At 34.5% G+C, this 18,607-nt stretch overlaps 1 protein-coding gene and 1 pseudogene across 8 annotated transcripts in view; one reads left to right on the forward strand and one right to left on the reverse strand.

Annotated features, from left to right (window-relative positions):
* The window catches only part of LRRC7 (leucine rich repeat containing 7), a 550,975-nt gene that overhangs the window by 42,409 nt on the left and 489,959 nt on the right, over window positions 1-18,607 (forward strand). The window lies entirely within an intron of this gene.
* On the reverse strand, window positions 3,516-4,425 carry LOC106982685 (shugoshin 1-like; annotated as a pseudogene).

The following is an 18,607-nucleotide window of genomic DNA, read 5'->3' on the forward strand; positions in this document are numbered from 1 at the left end:
AGAATGGGAGAAGATATTTGCAAACGACATATCAGATAAAGGGTTAGTATCCAAAATCTATAAAGAACTTATCAAACTCAACACCCAAAAAACAAATAATCCAGTGAAGAAATGGGCAAAAGACATGAATAGACACTTCTCCAAAGAAGACATCCAGATGGCAAACTGACACATGAAAAAATGCTCCACATCACTCATCATCAGGGAAATACAAATCAAAACCACAATGAGATACCACCTTACACCTGTCAGAATGACTAACATGAACAACTCAGGCAACAACAGATGTTGGCGAGGATGTGGAGAAAGAGGATCTCTTTTGCATTGTTGGTGGCAATGCAAGCTGGTGCAGCCACTCTGGAAAACAGTATGGCAGTGCCTCAAAAAATTAAAAATGGAACTACCCTACAACCCAGCAATTGCACTACTAGGTATTTACCCAAGGGATATAGGTGTGCTGTTTTGAAAGGACACATGCACCCCCATGTTTATAGCAGCACCATCAACAATAGCCAAAATATGGAAAGAGCCCAAATGTCCATCGATGGATAAATGGATGAAGAAGTTGTGGTATATACATACAATGGAATATTACTCGGTAATTAAAAAGAATGAAATCTTGCCATTTGCAACTACGTGGATGGAACTGGAGGGTATTATGCTAAGTGACATTAGTCAGTCAGAGAAAGACAAATATCATATGACTTCACTCATATGAGGACTTTAAGAGACAAAACAGAGGAACATAAGGGAAGGGAAACAAAAATAATATAAAAACAGGGAGGGGGACAAAACAGAAGAGACTTATAAATATGGAGAACAAACAGAGGGTTCCTGGAGGGGGTGTGGGAGGGGGGATGGACTAAATGGGTGAGGGGCACTAAGGAATCTACTCCTGAAATCATTGTTGCACTATATGTTAACTAATTTGGATGTAAATAATAATAAAAAAAAAAAAAGCATGTAGGAGGGCATGAATTTTTATTGTTTATTTACTTATTTGTTTATCTGAAGTGAAAATCTATGAGGTGCCTGGGTGGCTCAGTCGGTTAAGCCAAAGCTCCCAGCTTTGGCTCAGGTCATGATATCATGGTTCGTGGGTTTGAGCCCCATGTTGGGCTCTGTGCTGACAGCTTAGAGCCTGGAGCCTGCTTTGGATTCTGTCGATTCTCTCTCTCTCTCTCTCTCTTTCTCTCTCTCTCTCAAAAATAAACACACATTAAAAAAAATTTAAAGAAGAATTAAAATCTATTTTGACTAGAATATAGGGCTCATTGAGAATTATGGCTGGAAAAATAAGTGTGCCAGGTATAGAGAATGATCCTAATGTTAGGCAAAGATTTAGAGTAAAATAATCTAAACATTAAATTTTAGATCAAACTCAGAATTATGTTTTTATCTTATAAATATTACTTTGAAAGGCACAAACTACACTTGCTTTAAAACTAAAGATATATCTATATCTATATCTATATCTATATCTATATCTATATCTATATCTACACACACACATATGTGTGAACATAGGTCTCAAACTTTCTGAACTGAACTAATTCCTTCTCATTGTTTGATGAAAAAATTTATATAAAGCAAGTAGAAAATGTCCTTGACATTCATGCATTTAATGTTTTAAATTTTTGTCTCAATAAGAGTTATCCTGAAAGTCTGCAACACTAGTATTGTGATTTTGCTGAAGCATCACTTTAAGTACCATATTTTTAGAACTAATTCAGAGATAGTCACTTACCTAGTTCCTGAGCCTAAGAAATTGTCAGTTCTCTAATCATGATCTCAAAAACATTTTATTTGAGAAATTAAGTACAATAGTGTTATAGGGATTTACATGCAACTTAAGGCATGCTCTGAATGTCCAATAGTTACTTTACTGAAATATTACTGTAAGGAATTTCAAAAGCCCATCTGCCTGTCTTCAAAATGATTCACTTTCATCTCTTGCTTAAGGAAAAAATGAAGATGCCAAACATAATAATTAAAATATCTGTAGATAACATGGAACAAACTGATGATTGGCAAAATGGGTGAAGGGGAGAGGGAGTTATGGGCTTCTAGTTATGGAATGAATAAATCATAGAAATAAAAGGCAAAGCATAAAGAATGTAGTCAATGATATTGTGCTGAAATTATTTGGTAATAGATGGTAGGTATGCTTGTGGTGAACGTAGGATAATGCAAAAACTTGTAGAATCACTATGTTATACACCTGAAACTAATGTTACATTGTGTGTCAACTATGTTCAAATAAAAAAGTAATTTAAAAAAATAAAGAAAACATCTTATTGATTTCCGATGAAGTATAGTATACATTTTGACTATAATTAGGGTTACAGGCAGTATAAGAAATCTGCTATAATTCTATAATAGTACTTAAGTCCAGCTATGTATATTTAAAAATTAAGCTTAACTTTATTAAAGGCGTAAGATAAAACATATTTTCAGTATAGTTTTGAAGAAGTGTTCATAATCTATAGAGTCCATGACAGTTTGACCCATGGCAGTTTGACCCAGTGATGTACCACCTTACAGATTCTTTGTTTGAGCAAAGAAAGGGAAGAGGTACAGGACATATTTCAACAACAATCATTTAATTCAAGTGCCATTGTATTTGATTTCTATTTTTTAGAGTTGTAGGTTTTTGTGTACACACACCTAAATAAATTCCCTTTTTTAAATTTCAAAGTGAGTTAGAGTCTTGTAGCTCATGCTGAATGTGTACCTACATTTAGGCAAGGTCAAGAGCTTTCTTTATTCTTTGATCTTTTTTTTGGAAAAAAGATCTAATTTTCTGATTTTTACTAAAGGAGACAAATAAACATTGATGATATCTTTCAGAATAAGATGAGGTGATTGAAGAGTTTCAGATGGCATACAGATAACAGTTTGTGTTGGTTTGGAATCCTTAGTTTGTTTTTCACTAGTATGTTTTAGTCTTTTTAGATGGAGGCCTGGTGATCAGGCTCCATATGATTTACTGGCAATATTTTGAGGTTTTCACAAGCATTTTGGAAGGCAAATAGAAGTAATTATAATAATCTCTTAGACTTAATTCATTAGTGCTCATTTCAGGCTCATTGCCTCTTTCTTGTCTTTAGAATCATTTCTTATTTTGTTTTGTCAGAAAGGAGTAACATAAAATCAAATTAAAATTGTAAGCATTACTGGAACTGATAGTGCCATCAAAATATTTCTTGGAAATAGTTCTTTCTTTAAAATTTTCATCCAGGCTCCCTCTATACTTTGATGTATACATTGATTTTCTACTTCTGTTAGCTTTTCTTTTCTATTTTTCTTCCTTGTGAATTTCTAAGTTTAGTTTTAATTTGTTCAAATTTAGCCTTGAAGATAACTTCTTTTGTGTTGGTGATCCTTTCTAGGTGAATCAGCCTTGGTAATAATTTCGTCGTTACATTGACAGAGTTTTGTTCTACATTTTCAGCTAGTGTGTACGTTTACTAGAGGATCTGCAACTGTTATTCTTTTCAATTCAAAAGATTTCCCTAGAAGTAACTCATTTCAAAGTCATCAAAGCTATCAAAGTTACTAAGATAATTATAACTTTTCTTCCAGGTGCCATGGATAGATAGATAGAATTCTGTAAAAGATATTGTTAGCAGATTATGTTCACCTAAACTGGTATATTCAAAATCAAATAGTCTATTTTGAGCAATAGCAGGTATTGGCTCTTCTATTTGTAATGATTTTCCTTGTTCTGGAAAGTCAGCTTCCTGAGGAGGAACTTGATATAAACACCTTAAGTCTTTTGAGTCGTCATTACTATTGGGATCCATTCCAAAGGGACATACTCATTGGTCCTGAGCAGGTTTTCTTTGTTCCAAAATATGTTTTTCTTTCCAAGCAAATAGCTGACATTCAAGGTAGTAGCATTTTTTCTCAGCTGTAAGGTGATATGTTGGGCTTCTCTCACTTCGGATCTTTCATTTTCCAAATCTAAAACTTACATTCTATTGTAGTTCAGATAATCTTTAAACAATATAGAAATGTTGGTGATTATTTGATATAGCATAGCTACAGATGATTTTGAGTTTCTCACTCTCTGTTAAGTTATTATTCCTTTTTTCTCTCTTTACATCTTCAAGACTAACCTGAAAAGACTTTTTAAAGCACCTCTCTTTGGCCATCATTTTTTAGCCACCACCTCTGCCACAGCCGTCCTCCTCACGTCCCAAGGTTCTTTGAGGCTGCTGGCATCCCCCTTACCCTCAAAGACTGTGACACCATCTTCTGTCTCATGCAGCTGTTGTGGCCACCTTTGGAATTCTCTGCTGCACCGCCCATTGTCTCACTGGATGTGGTCTTGTGACATGAAGGCACTGCCAGTCACTCAGGGAGAGTCCCTCTGTGCCACTGTCCCACCATATCTTAAAATAACTTAATAAAAAATATCATGACCAGTTACCTTGCCATATGCAGTTCCTAACTTAGTTTCTTTTCAGCTTCTTCAACAAATTCAGTAAATACTTGTTAGATGTTTTTAATATACTAGACATTTTGCTGGGTCATGGAGTACAGAAGTGAACAAGACTTATAAGAACCCTGTCCTCAGAGGTGATATATTCTACCACGTGTTTTGCTTAAATAGCTTTAAGATAAGAACTGCTATTTTCTCTGAGTCACCATGAATGTCTTTAATTTTACATACTAGAAAAAGTAGAATTTATCAGAATACATGTTCATATAGTTTAAAACAACATGATATTTATGAAATTGGTATTTCTCCATAGAAAAAATTTCCAGATGAATGGGATATTTGATGATTAGCAGAGGCAGCATGAAAACATTAGGCTTTCTAGTTGTGATGAGAAATAACCAGTCTATAAAAGCAGACAAAGAAGAATGGAAGGAGACTGTGGGTTTCACAGTTTGACCTTGCTTTGTTACAATTGTTAGAATATTGCTTCTATTCTCTGTTTCAGTCATATAGCAGTTTATTTTACCCTCTAATTATTCAAAGCTAAACCACTTATACATATTCATAAAGATGATTAGTTACATAGAACAATAATGGAAAATTATTCAATATGTTAATCTTTACATTATTCTAATCTTAGCTAAAGAAAAAAATTTACTGTATGAAATCAAAATATTGGATAAATTTATGAACCTATCTTAATTTTTACATATATATGTAATATATATGTATATATATGTGTATATATATATATATACATATATATATATAATAGAAAAAAAACCCTAAAACTATAAGGAAGAAAGGAAAAAATCAACACTTATCCTATCACCCAGAAATAAACACTAATAACACTTAATCTTAAAAATATCTCACTGAGTACTATTAGTATGGATAAATAAATTGAGGCTTAGCTGTGTTAAGTGACTTATACAATGGGGCTTAGATAGTAAGTGGCATAGACATGATTTGAACCTGTCAACTTCGAAGCCCTGTTTCAAGCCAATGTGAATAATTGTTCTTATGTTATGGTTTCTAATGAGTGGTATGTGTGGGTATGTGTATTTTATTTAACCAACACTCCATTTTTGGATAGATTGTTACATTTTTTTATACATTGCTGCAGTAAACACTGGACATCTTGCCCACTGTTTTATTTATAAAAATGCCTAAAAATGAAAGATTTGTACAACTGACATTTTACAAACTACCTTTCACAATTATTTCCCACAATTTGTTCATATATACAGAAAAAGTAAAAAGAATATTAAAATGAACCCCAAAATATCCCATCAGCTAGCTTCAACAGTGATCACTTTTATGACTTTTGTTTCCTTTATACTGGTGTTTATTTACTATAATTTATAAAGAAAATTCAGATAATGTATCACTTTATCCATAAGTATGTCAGAGTGTATCTCCGGCAGATAAGAACTAAACTTTAAAAAAAAAAAAAAGGAATTCAAGTTTATAATGATTTTCCGTTTCTTTCTTGCAATTTATGTGTTGAAGAAATAGCATCATTTTTCTTCAGCAAATTTCTATGCTATAGATTTAACTAATCTATTGTTATATTGTTTAGCCTGTTCATTTTCCCATCTTTTATTTTTTGTTTTCCCACCTTATCTCCTCCTATGAACTGGTGGTTAGCTCTAAAAGCTTGAGGAGAAGCATCTGGATGGCTTAAGTCAGTTAAGTGCCGGACTTTGGCTCAGGTCACTATCCCAGGGACTGGTTCCTGGGTTGGAGCCCTGCATCGGGCTTTCTGCTCTCTGCTCTGCTCTGCTCGCAGCATGGAGCCTGCTTTGGATCCTCTATCCCCCTCTCTCTCCCCTTCCCAGCTCACGTGCCTGTGTGAACTTTCTCAAAAATGAACATTTAAAAGCTTGAGGAGATTCAGGTTTAATTTTTTTTTTTTTTTTTTGCGAGAATACTTTATCGGTGGTACTGTGTACCATATTAGGAAGTATACAATTTCAGGTTGCTGCATTTTTAGCGATGACAAGATTGTTCACTGGGTTCAGGGACATATCCTTTGGTCGATGTTCCTTCTTAACTTCCTTTCCCTTCCCTTTCTTCTTTATTAATTTTTTCCCAATCTGATAGCCTAAAATTAGTAACTCATTGTTTTTCATTTCTATGATTACTAGTGATAGCGAGTTTTTTTTTTCACATACTTATTGATTGGCGTTTTGAACTGTCTTAATAGATTGTTTCTTGGTCTTTTGTTCATTGCAGTATTTGCCATTGTGGAAAAATGAGCAAGTCTTTTGTTGTATTATAATGTAACCTGGCTAGAGACATGTTTAAATTTTTTTTATATAAAACATTTTTAAGAGTGCTTTAAAAGTGTTTCTAATTTAATAGAAACCTTTCTTATATACTGCCTTAATTTATAACACATAGTAGGTAACCGATTATAAGACTTGTGAATTTGTTCAGTCTTCAAGACAAAAGTATTTCATAAATTGAAGGAAAACACAATTTTCTACACAGAACATTTTTTCAACTTTTTATTTTATTTATTTTTTTTAATGTTCATTCACTTTAGAGAGAGAGAGAGAGTGCGCGTGCGAGTGAGTGGGGAGGGGCACACAGAGAGGACACACAGAGAGAGCACACAGAGAGGGAGACACAGAATCCATAGCAGGCTCCAGGCTCCGAGCTGTCAGAATGGAGCCCGATGTGGAACTGGAACTCACAAACTGCAAGATCATGACCTGAGCCGAAGTCAGAAGTTTAACCAACTGAGCCACCCAGGTGCACCATACACAGAATATTACTTTTAAATACAGTTTTCTATGGCAAACATTTTCAGATTCATATGGCAATAGTTCTTGAATGTTTACTAAATCTGACTATAGGAAAGATATTTACTCTTATTTAATATACTTAGATAAGAAATCAACTTATGATGAAAATATATAAAATGAGTATAAATTTATGGAAAATGTACATATATATTTGCTAATTTTCTCCAACAAGTTAATGAATAACTTGGTGCTTTTAATCTGAAAACACTTATGTCAATAGCTTTTTAATGTTTTACTTCAAGTTTTTCATTAATAGTCTTGAAATTTGTGACCAATGATTGTACTTACAATTTTAGCAAAAGTGAAATTTAAGTCATTTAGCTCTTAATATGTTTTATTTTCACATCCTTTTCTATTTTTTTAAATATATTATTGATACTAAACCTTTGCTGCCTTAAGTACTGTGAATATTTTCCTAGATTGTCATTTGCCTTTCACCTTATTTACCTTCCTTTAGATGTATAGCAATTTTTAAAAACTTTTTAATGTTTATTTTTGAGAGAAAGAGAGACAGAGCGCGTGTGGGGGGAAGAGCAGACAGAAAGGAGGACACAGAATCCAAAGCAGGCTCCAGGCTCTGAGCTGTCAGCACAGAGCCAGACGCAGGGCTCAAACCCACAAACCATGAGGTCATGACCTGAGCGGAAGTCAGATGCTTTACAAACTGAGCCACCCAGGTGCTCCATGTAGTAATTGTTAAATTATATGAGATAAAATATGACAGGAGAGTTTTTTTTTTATTTCATAGTAGTTATATTGTTAATAAGTTGCTGCAAACACAGAATAAGTGAATATTAAATCATTGCTCCTAGTAGAAATACAAATTTAGGTTCCTGTGAGCCTCTGGTCAAGTTTTTATTAACCAATCTATATATAACTTTGTTTTATGTGTGTTCTCTTTAAAGGCACCTAATTGAATATACATTATTGATTCATTAACATTGAATTCATGGCCAGAGTACTCTAACACATGTTTGAACAGAACTTATCTAATGTATTTTCTCTATAAGATGCATGACAGCCTTCTCATGCTTAGGAACACTGACAACATTTCAGCAATTATGCTTGGGGAACATTTTAAAGAGAAAAATTTCCAACAAAAAATACAAAAATGCCAAAATGTGACCCTAAAGACCACAAAAAGGACACTTGTTTAAAATATGAGTGGTGGAGCAAGAAGGCAAAGCATTCCACCTCGGCTGGAAGTGTCTATATTGAGCTATTACATTTTTTTGCCACCATGTATCCACCTGACCACAAATGGCCAAAAAATATGGCCATTTTTATGTTACAAAAAAAAAAATTTATGTTACAAAAAAATTTTAAAACTTAAAAAAAATTTTAAAAATTTTGTGAAAAGGCAACTTGATAAATTCAGAATCTCCAAATATTGAGGATTGACCATATTTCCTTTCTGATTTTTAATTTGCTTTTTTAAGTCACCCACATTTTAATGATGTCTTTGAGTAATTCCTATTATGCTCTAATGTTGAAGAATATATTTCATTAAAAGTAAATAATTGTATTTCAGCAAACTGTGACTTAAATAATATAAACCAGTGTTTTCTGCAATAAAATACTGTACTATAGATTCTTAAGAATTTAAAAATCTACATGACTACATCAGACCTTGATCTGAGAAGATTAAAAATCATCATTCATGCCTTTTTTCAATTAATAACACTTATATTTTATATAACTTTCTGTATTTTCTTATTGCAATTACTATTCTAACACCTCGAAAATATTTAAATACATGTAAATTAAGTTTGTGAGACTTTTAAGAATTTGGTTATTGGTTGTTCTACTATATGCTTTAATACAGAGTTTAATTACTAGAAAGTGGCCATAGCCTGGCTTGAAAATAAGCCCTTGTGAAATATACTTAATGAGAAGATTAGCTTTATTTTGAAACTCTTGTTACTTATGTAGAAGCTTCTTTTTGCCTTAAGTGCATACCCATAATGGTGAAGGGAACACGTCAGGAATTTTAAAGTGTTGGTATGAGGAACTGTTTTCTTAAATTGGTTTGTGTATTTTATACCAGGTAATGTAACCTACCTGAAACGTTTCTAATGTTTTTAACTTAATTAAGTAAAATAAATATATGCACACACACATAGGCATTTTTACAACTCTGTATTAAACATATCATTATTTTTACCATACAAATGAGGAAACGGGCAGGCTTGGGGGCTTAAAGAATTTACCCAAATCAACTAACTTGTCCAAGATTACATAGCAAGTAAATGCTAACACCAAGGCTCATCTTTTCACCCTGTGCACTGTCAGCTCTAGTTTTATTAAACAATTTCACGTTCTGTAATTTGGAACATTCTTTCTCACTTTTTGTCCTTTCCATATGCTAGTTCCTTTTCCTCAATCTTATCTTCCCCCACCATCTTCACTTAATGAACTTTGACTCATCCTTCAGTTTTCCTTCCCTAGTCTTTCAGTTTTCAGTGCAGGCCCTACCTTCCAGTCTGTGGGAGGTGTCTCTCAAGTAGAGGCAGGAAATGCTCAACACATTTCTGTTGATATTGACTACATTGTATTATGTTTGCTGCTTTTCTTACTTGTATGTGCAATCAGGGAATCTGTCTTGTTCACTGCTGTATTCTCAGTCCCTAGCATACTGGCTAGCATATAGTGAGCCCATTTGATTTGAATTTTTTGCTGCTTAAATAAAGGTATATTTACAAATGTTGAACAAAGCAACCTGTTTCTAGATTCAGCAAATGTAAGCATTTTGTAACTTTTGAGATGGTTAACTTCCTGATGCTATTATAATTGACTTATGAGAGAAAGCTAGAGAAGAGGAATTATCCTGGAAAGGTGTTTTTGTAGTGTCATTAAGTTATACTTGCAGTTAAATGACAGAGTATAAACATAAATGTGTGTGTATATATATATATATATATATATATATTCCAAGGTGTATATATAATTCCAAGAGGAAAGGATAATAAAAAATATTTATGGCTTTTCATTAAAAGCCTGGACAACAGGGGTGCCTGGGTGGCTTAGTCATTAAGCTTCTGACTTCGGCTCAGGTCATAAACTTGTGGTTTGTGATTTCAAGCCCCCTATAGGGTTCTGTACTGATAGTTCAGAGTCTGGAGACTGCTTTGGATTCTGTATCTGCCTCTCTCTCTGTTCCTCCCCCACTTGCACTCTGTCTGTCTCTCTCTCAAAAATAAATAAAGATTAAAACAAAAAAATATTTAAAAAGGCCTGGAAAACAGTAAAAACTAATGTATAAAAATACTTACCTGACATACGATTGTAAGAACACAATATTATCATTCATAACGCATTAGCAATTAGAAAACATTCATCTCATCACATATACAATCACTCTTTTCTTAGCAAACCAGTTCATTTTTTATCTCATATTAATTAAGATATATCCATGAATATGTCATATTTATACACGAACTCTTTGTTGTAAAATTTTATTGGTGTCAGTTAAGCTTCCAGCTTCGGCTCAGGTCATGCTCTCACGGTTTGTGGGTTTGAGCCCCACATTGGGCTCTGTTCTGGAACCTGCTTCAGATTCTGTGTCTCCCTCTTTCTCTGCCCCTTCCCCCACTCACACTCTGTCTCTCTCTTTCTCAAAAGTAAATAAACATTTAAAAAATTAAAAGAGTGGGGCGCCTGGGTGGCTCAGTTGGTTAAGCGACCGACTTCGGCCCAGGTCACGATCTCGCAGTTTGTGAGTTTGAGCCCCGCGTCGGGCTCTGTGCTGACAGCTCAGAGCCTGGAGCCTACTTTGGATTCTATGTCGCCCCCTCTCTCTACCCCTCCCCTGCTCATGCTCTGTGTCTCTCTTTCTCTCAATAATAAATAAATGTTAGGAAAAAATTTAAAAATAAAAATAATAAAAAAAATTAAAAGAGTATTTGTTAATCATTTTTGTGCTTGAAGGAGCACATGAGAGGCACACCAACATGAAATGACTGTAACAGACACAGATCCTCTTCTCAGAAACTTGTTAAGACAGACACCCAAGAGCATAATAATAAACTGTTCATTATAATGAACAATTTCCAAGCCCAATTCCATTGTCAACATATTTCAAACAATATTAAATACAATTGGAATACAACCCTGGAGTATGTGATAACTGTGTGTCACTCTTTTCTGTGCCACTAAAACTGAATGCAAACCAGCTAGGGAATGGGTTTGTTTTTACCTATCAGTGCTGTAGGCAGATAAAACTCATTTGTCCTGGCCTCTGTGGCCTGTTGATATCACTGACCAAACACCAATTTGGGCTGTGTTCTTTTGTGCAGGAAGGAACAGGAGCAATTTAAATCACCCTTAGGCAACTTTCATTGTCTTCATTCGTGTTCCCTTTCTTGGCACTGATTACTTATCTTGGCTCTCCTATTAACTTCTGTGTGACTTGAGGGATACAGAAATTTAACAATTTGTGTGATCTATCTCATTTGTAAAATGCAACTAATCTACTTACTGTGGAAATGAACAGAATTCCTAATAATACCAGGCAACTCTAATTACTAGAATTACTAGAAACAATTTGCCACAAATTTGGAGACTACATATAGGCTGTATAAAATGTCTCTCAGTGTAACATAGAAGTATCTCCACAATGTACCCCACTGGGTAGGATAAGAACTAGCTTAGATACACTCTATTTGTGTCTTTGCAGGAGCCTAGGGTAGTTTTCTCCCACTTTTCCTTATTTTTAGCCAAATATTTGGCATCAGATATTCAGATTAAATATAAATATGCTGGGCTATAGATCCATGTAATTACTCTTCCCGCTCTAAAATCATCTGTTAGATTTTATCAACATTTTAATCCCTTTTGTAAAGAATTTATGAGCACTTTTGCAAGAAACATTCTTATTTCCCCTCTCTCTCGCCACTTGAGTTTACCGAGGCTAAAAATATAATTTCTCCTTTCCCCAGCCTCCCTTGCAGCTAGGGTTAGCCTTGTAATAATAGTTCTTGTCAGTGAAACAGCAGATTACTGGGGGAGGTTCTTGAAATGGTAAAAGAAGCAGAGGCTACTGATACTGTTCCTTCTCCCTTCTTATCACATTGAAAGAAATCTGCAGTAGCCATCTTGAAAAAAAGACAAAATTATAAGAGAGAACAAGGAGTTGACTTTGTTGAGCTATGAAATCTATACCACCAGATTCCTACTTTCAAAATTCTAACCATGTGAAGAAAAATAAGCCTTTATTTATTTAAATCACTCTAAGTGGATTTGTTGTAAGCTAAACACATTCCTGAAATGAGAAAAGAGTATAAATGTACATGCAATACTATATATATGCATATATATGTTAATGAAGCAAGCAATTTAAGAAGGGGGGTGCAAAGATATTTAATTTATGAAATTTTGGTTCATGTTGCGATGAGGTTAATGAAAATCACTATTTTAGCAGAAATAGTATAATTATAAAATTTAAAAAACTTATACTGTTATAACCACATACTGCATTGAGAAAATCCCCACTGATCAAGCAGCAATCACTTCCTAACATCTTAAGGCATCCCCCTTCACACATTCACCACAGAAAAGGTAAGAATTTTAACTCTCTTAGGGCTGGTCAGAGGGTAAGTCTTAATCACTGATTATGTATTGCCAAGATTCCTATTAATGAAACTATCAATTTACTGTAATTTAAAAAACAAGGCAAAATTGAAATGTGATTATCAAAGGAATTCAATAAATATTTCTCAAGTGTCATCTGTGAAAGCAGTGCTGTGCTAGCATTGCAACGTTTAACAAAAAAGCATGATTCTTAATATCTGATGTTAAGAAGCTTGCAGAAAGTATTGAATGTATTTAAAATAACCTTTAATGTAATCATGGTGCAATAAATAAAATTTAATGTCAATTTCAGCTACCTAGAAAGTGGATTTTTATTAGTAAAATCCAGTAAAATTTTTATTTGCAAGAGAATTAAATTAGTAAAAGTATTAATTTTTTATTAGTAAGAAAATCCTTTTTGTTATTGTAAAAAAGTATGCCTGCCTTTTGTACTCACATTCTAAAATAATTAATAGGTCAATTTTTCTCTGTTAAAATAAATTCTTTAGTAGTACTAATACCACATATAAATCCAGAGTACCCCCTTATAGGCAAGTTTTTAATAACATAAAAATACTCTATACTAAAGCCTTAAAGTCCTGTGTGTTTGATTCCTCAATTAGCTTACCAATCTTTTATTTAGAGTTATCATTATTATGATTTAGACAATTCAATGGGAAATTTCCAAAGGCTTGATGACTTAATACATTCATGGGCTTTATGATAAGGAAAAATAATAATCTAAAGCCTAGAAAGACCAACCGAAAATAAATTTCACTTAACGTATTTCACATTGCTAATGAATAACGAAGGTCAGTCTGGCTTCAACCTTAAAGATATGTTGTCAAAAATGTTAGCCTTAGCAGGTTTTCAGAGAAATGAGATGACCTGTATTTCAAAGTGAAAGGGACACATTTAGACTAGGCAAAGGATAGGCTAGAGTGGGAGCAATAAGACCGATTGAAGCATTGTTGTCTAATGAACTACTTAATACTCAATGAAACATCCGTGTTCAAATGTACTGCAGGAAAGTGAGAGGAACATGTGTTCCTGAACTTAACTTTAAACCACTAGAATATTTAAATGTTGGACATCAAAGTTATTCATTGTTCTTTGAGAAGAATTTAATTTCCATATTGTATTTGCATTTTTAATCCTCCATCTATTTCAAGCTACATGACAAAGAAATTCAATGTCTAATCAGTAACACAACCAGCAAATTGTCTGGTGGCAAGTTTCATTGTTAGCACTCCTTTTTTTAAATACATTTTACTCACAGCTGTGATATTTGAATGGATGTCCTCATTACATTGGAATATGGGTGGGAGCAGCTAGAGATTAGAGTTCCACTCCAGGAAAGAGTAGGATGGCATCTAACATAAAAGCAAGAGTCTATAAGTCAAATGCAAATAAGTCAGCAAAAGCCAGTGTATTGTTTTTATGATGGAAAGGGATCACATCTGATTTGCTTACCATTGTATCACTAGTACCTACAATGCCTGGCACATGGTAGGTTCCCAACTGATAGTTATTGACTCTCCAGTTTAAAAAAAAAACAAGGTCAGAAATATCTTGAGAGTATGATTTATAAGAAGAACACTTAGCAACAAGGATAGGATGTGGTGCAAAAATCTTTGTAAGATGAAAGATGCGTTATATGCTTAGAGAAAAAATCAGAAATACTCTGAGAGCTGGTGGGGCTTAAGTCCACAAATGGAAGAAATTATTTTGTCTGAAGAACTCAACAGCTTAGCGTTTATAGTCAGGGTAGCTGACTGCTATAAAAAAAACACAACAAAACAAAACAAAAAACAAAAAAACCTCCCCAAATGTCAGCAGATAATTATAATAAAAGCTTTATCTCATATTCTTTTGAATGTCCAATGCAGTCCAATAGACTGCAATAGAATATCCAATAGAGTGCATAATGTGCACTCTATACAAGCAGTCATCCAAAGATCCAGGGTCCCTGTATTTGTTTTTACAAGTATTTCCTCTAAATCTTTAGATTTTTCTCCATCAGCCAATAGATGAAGAAAGACAAAGAGGTATTTATGTACTCAGAAATTGGTACACATCACTTTCATTCACATTCCATTGTTTGAAAATAAGTCACAAGGCCACGCTTAAAGGGTATGGAAAATGTACTCTCACTTTGCTCAGGAACAAGGGGAGAACATGTAAATTGGTCAGCACTAGTGGTGTCTGTCATAGTCCTCTTTTCTGAACATCACTGTTTAACTCTTTTCCCATGCATAGAATATACTCCTTTCTCCTCCAGAGAGACAAACCAAAATCACATTTAGTCACTGGATCCAGGTCAAAGCACAAGGACAGTACTTGGGTGATAAGCAATCTTTGTAGGATCTGGATGTTGTTCCTTGTGGGCCAGTAGCGTAAGAACTGAAAGGAAGAGTAATCCACACTCTTATATGTAATAATGTGCAGTGACTGAGCTTAATAAAAATAACACAGTAGAAACTTGTTTGTAGAGAAAGAGCAGAAGACACTCATCCATAAAAATTATGAATTATGACTAGACAGGATGTGAAGACCCCCACTGTAGTGCAATTGAGAGGGATATTCCTTAATTAGACTTCAGTTCTGCTAAGAACACATTGATCCATTTTTTCCTAAGACCCCTGGCTCCAGACTCTGGGAAGTTTTTCCTCTTCCATTAGCTTCCATTGCCAGATGTGGTGTGAGCACTGGGTGTATACCTACCTTGGTTGCTGCCCCATATTCACAGCTTATCGCTGGCAAATGCAAGTATTGGGGCCAAAGAGCTATTTTAAATATCAAATAATTTCAGGCTCCTGGTTTCTTTAGCCATAAAATTTCCTTGAAAACTTACTGGGCTTTGATCTATTTGATTCTAGTTAATTCTATGTCAGTAGCAATATCCAAAGTTCTTTCTTGTACATGCCAGTCTCTCTCCATTGGATGGTGGCTACTTTAGGCCATCAGACATGGATGGAGAGGTTGTATCCTGAATCTGATCTTTACCATAAAGGCTAACACTTAGGCCTTTGAATCCCAGAGATCCCAGAGACAAATTATTTCCTATTGCTTGAAGCCTAGAAGTAGTTGTCTTCAGAATTCCTTCAAGCCCTCAAATTTGTGGGCTTTCTCTTAACTATCACTTCTGCTAACAACCCTGCCCATTTTTGCTTAAGCTCATCTCTTTCTCTCAAGATTCTGCTGAAAACAACAATAGCATCCACCACTTAGACATGTGGATTCTTTCTCATTACTTTCCTTAGAGCTATAGGCTCTGTGAACATGTGCCTGATTTCCAAACTCTTGACAGTTTTACCAAATGTTTGAAAAACAGAATAGGGCTTTCCAGCCTTGAAACTTCTGATTCCTTGCCATCTATGGCCCACATGCCTGCATTAGCTTAATGCCCTCTATCTCAGTTTTTGTTATGGTAGCACCCAACTTCAAAGTACCAATTTCTATATTCAGAGAAGCTCACTGCTGCAATCTCAACATTGAGTGGCTTAAGCAATAAAAGTTTATTTCTTACTCATGTCACAGTTCAATGTAGCTCTATGTTGAGTGGAGGGGTTGGCATGTTGACAGGCTCTACTTTAGTGCCTCAGCGATCCCTGCCCCAGTTATCTGTGACCCTGTGACTCCTAGACCAACAGTTCTCAAATTATGGTCCATGGACCTTTGTAGGGAGGTGGTGTCCTATAAGGCCAAACTTTTTCTTCTTCTTTTTTAGTAACTTGTGGACATTATATGACTTTTTCAGTATGTTGACATTTGTACTGATGTAAAAAAAAAAAAAAAAACAATGGTAACACTGCTGGTGCCTTTTCACCAATCAAAGCATTGGCATCAAAATGTAATAGTAGCTCCTGTCTTCTTCACTGCGACTCACTTGCAGTCAAAATGTCATCAGTTTCTTAAGAATGTCCTTGATGAAGGAAGAATAATTATCTTAATAAATCTTGATGTTTGAGTGCAAATCTTTTTTGTTAAGTTTATTTATTTATTTATTTCTGGGAGAGACAGAGACAGTGTGAGCTGGGGAGGGGCAAAGGAAGAGGGAGAGAGAATCCCAAGCAGGCTCTGCACCACCAGCTGAGAGCTGGTACATGGGGCTTGAAGTCCCGAATCATGAGACCATGACCTGAGCTGAAACCAAGAGTCAGACCCTTAACCCACTGAGCCACCCAGGCACCCTGGGTGCAAATCTTTTGTATTCTGCATGAAGAAATGTTTGTATGCATAAAACAACTTACGTTGAACACCAGATTGTCTCAAGAAGAAGCCCTTTGTCTATTGTTTTTTTCTATTATTTGAGTTTCAAGCTAAACTTGTCTTTTTTTCTGGAATATTATTTCTGCTTGAAAGAACAGACAAGTCAGACTTTGGTGTTTTGTGGAAATATCCTCAAAAATTAACAAAGTGAGTCAACTATTTCAAGAACAACAATTGTCAGGGTTTGTGACAAATGGTAAAATTCAAGGTTTCAAGTAAAAATCAGAATTTTAGAAATTTAGAATATAGAATTTAAAAATTTAGAAATTTGTGCTGCTATGAGCTTAAAGGCTTCTCCAATGTTAAGACTTTTCTGATGAGATTGGTGGTAATATTGATATTGTATAATGATATGTGTCAACATTTGGAAGATAATTTGGAAGAAATTGATCAACTTGGTGATCAATTGTTTTCCAAAGGACCACTGCTTAGTGAAAAATCATGTACTGGTTAGCTGTCCATTCAGAGTGCAACATAGAACCATGGATTTTAATGTAACAGAATATTAAATGTTTGCTGGTATAGTTTCAGATTCTGTATTTTTTTAAAGTTTATTTCGATAGAGAGATCCTGTGCGTGTGCGAATGGGGGAGGGGAAGAAAGAGGGAGAGAGAGAATCCCAAGCAGGCTCCACGCCAGCAGCACAGAATCCAGTGCAAAACTCAATCCCACAAACTGTTACGTCATAACCTGAGCCAAAATCAAGAGTTGGATACTTAATCTACTGAGCCACCCAGGTGCCCCCAGATTCTGTATTGTAATGAGGTTTAAGAAACCAGGAGCTTTTGTGAAGTATCCAAAATCATCTTAACATATTTGCCTTTTCCAACTATTTGTCTATGTGAGGGTATTTTTTTTCATATACAGAATTAGACATGAAAATCTAGTTATATTAAGCCAGCATTAAATAAATTTGCATACTGCAAATAATGTCACTCTCCTCAATATTTTTTGTGTTTGAAATTATAGTTATTTTTAATGTGCCTGCAAGTAGAAAGTTCTTGACAATATTCCTCCCCTTACAAGGATTGTTCTCATCTTTCTCTATTCATTTCTACTTGGCATTTGTTTGTTTTGTAAATATGTGTCCTCTTTTCTGTAATTATCATTTATCAAGGCCACACTATGAATTGATCTTGACAAGGTGCTTTACTTTTACATTTAAAGTAATACTCAAAAAAATTTCATGAGGAAGGAAATCCCCATTTTGCAGAAGAGAAAATCTAGGTGCAAAATGGTAAGGTAACTTAGCCAACGTCCTCTGGGATCAGATTTCAAACTAGACTTATCCAACTGCATTGTCTCTGTTCTTTTCACTTTCTTATATTCCATTATGGAAAAATGACTGTCCCAAATCAAAGCCTGGCCATCTAATTTTCTATTAAATTATATTAGTATTAATAGATTTTCTACTCTAACTCACATTGTCTGGAACCTTAGGATTTTAGGAAATCTTTAGAAATTAATTCAGAACATGTTCTTATGTCACATACAAGAGATTTCCTCT

This window comes from Acinonyx jubatus, chromosome C1 (genome assembly GCF_027475565.1).
Source record: "Acinonyx jubatus isolate Ajub_Pintada_27869175 chromosome C1, VMU_Ajub_asm_v1.0, whole genome shotgun sequence".
NCBI classification, from domain to species: Eukaryota; Metazoa; Chordata; class Mammalia; order Carnivora; family Felidae; genus Acinonyx; species Acinonyx jubatus.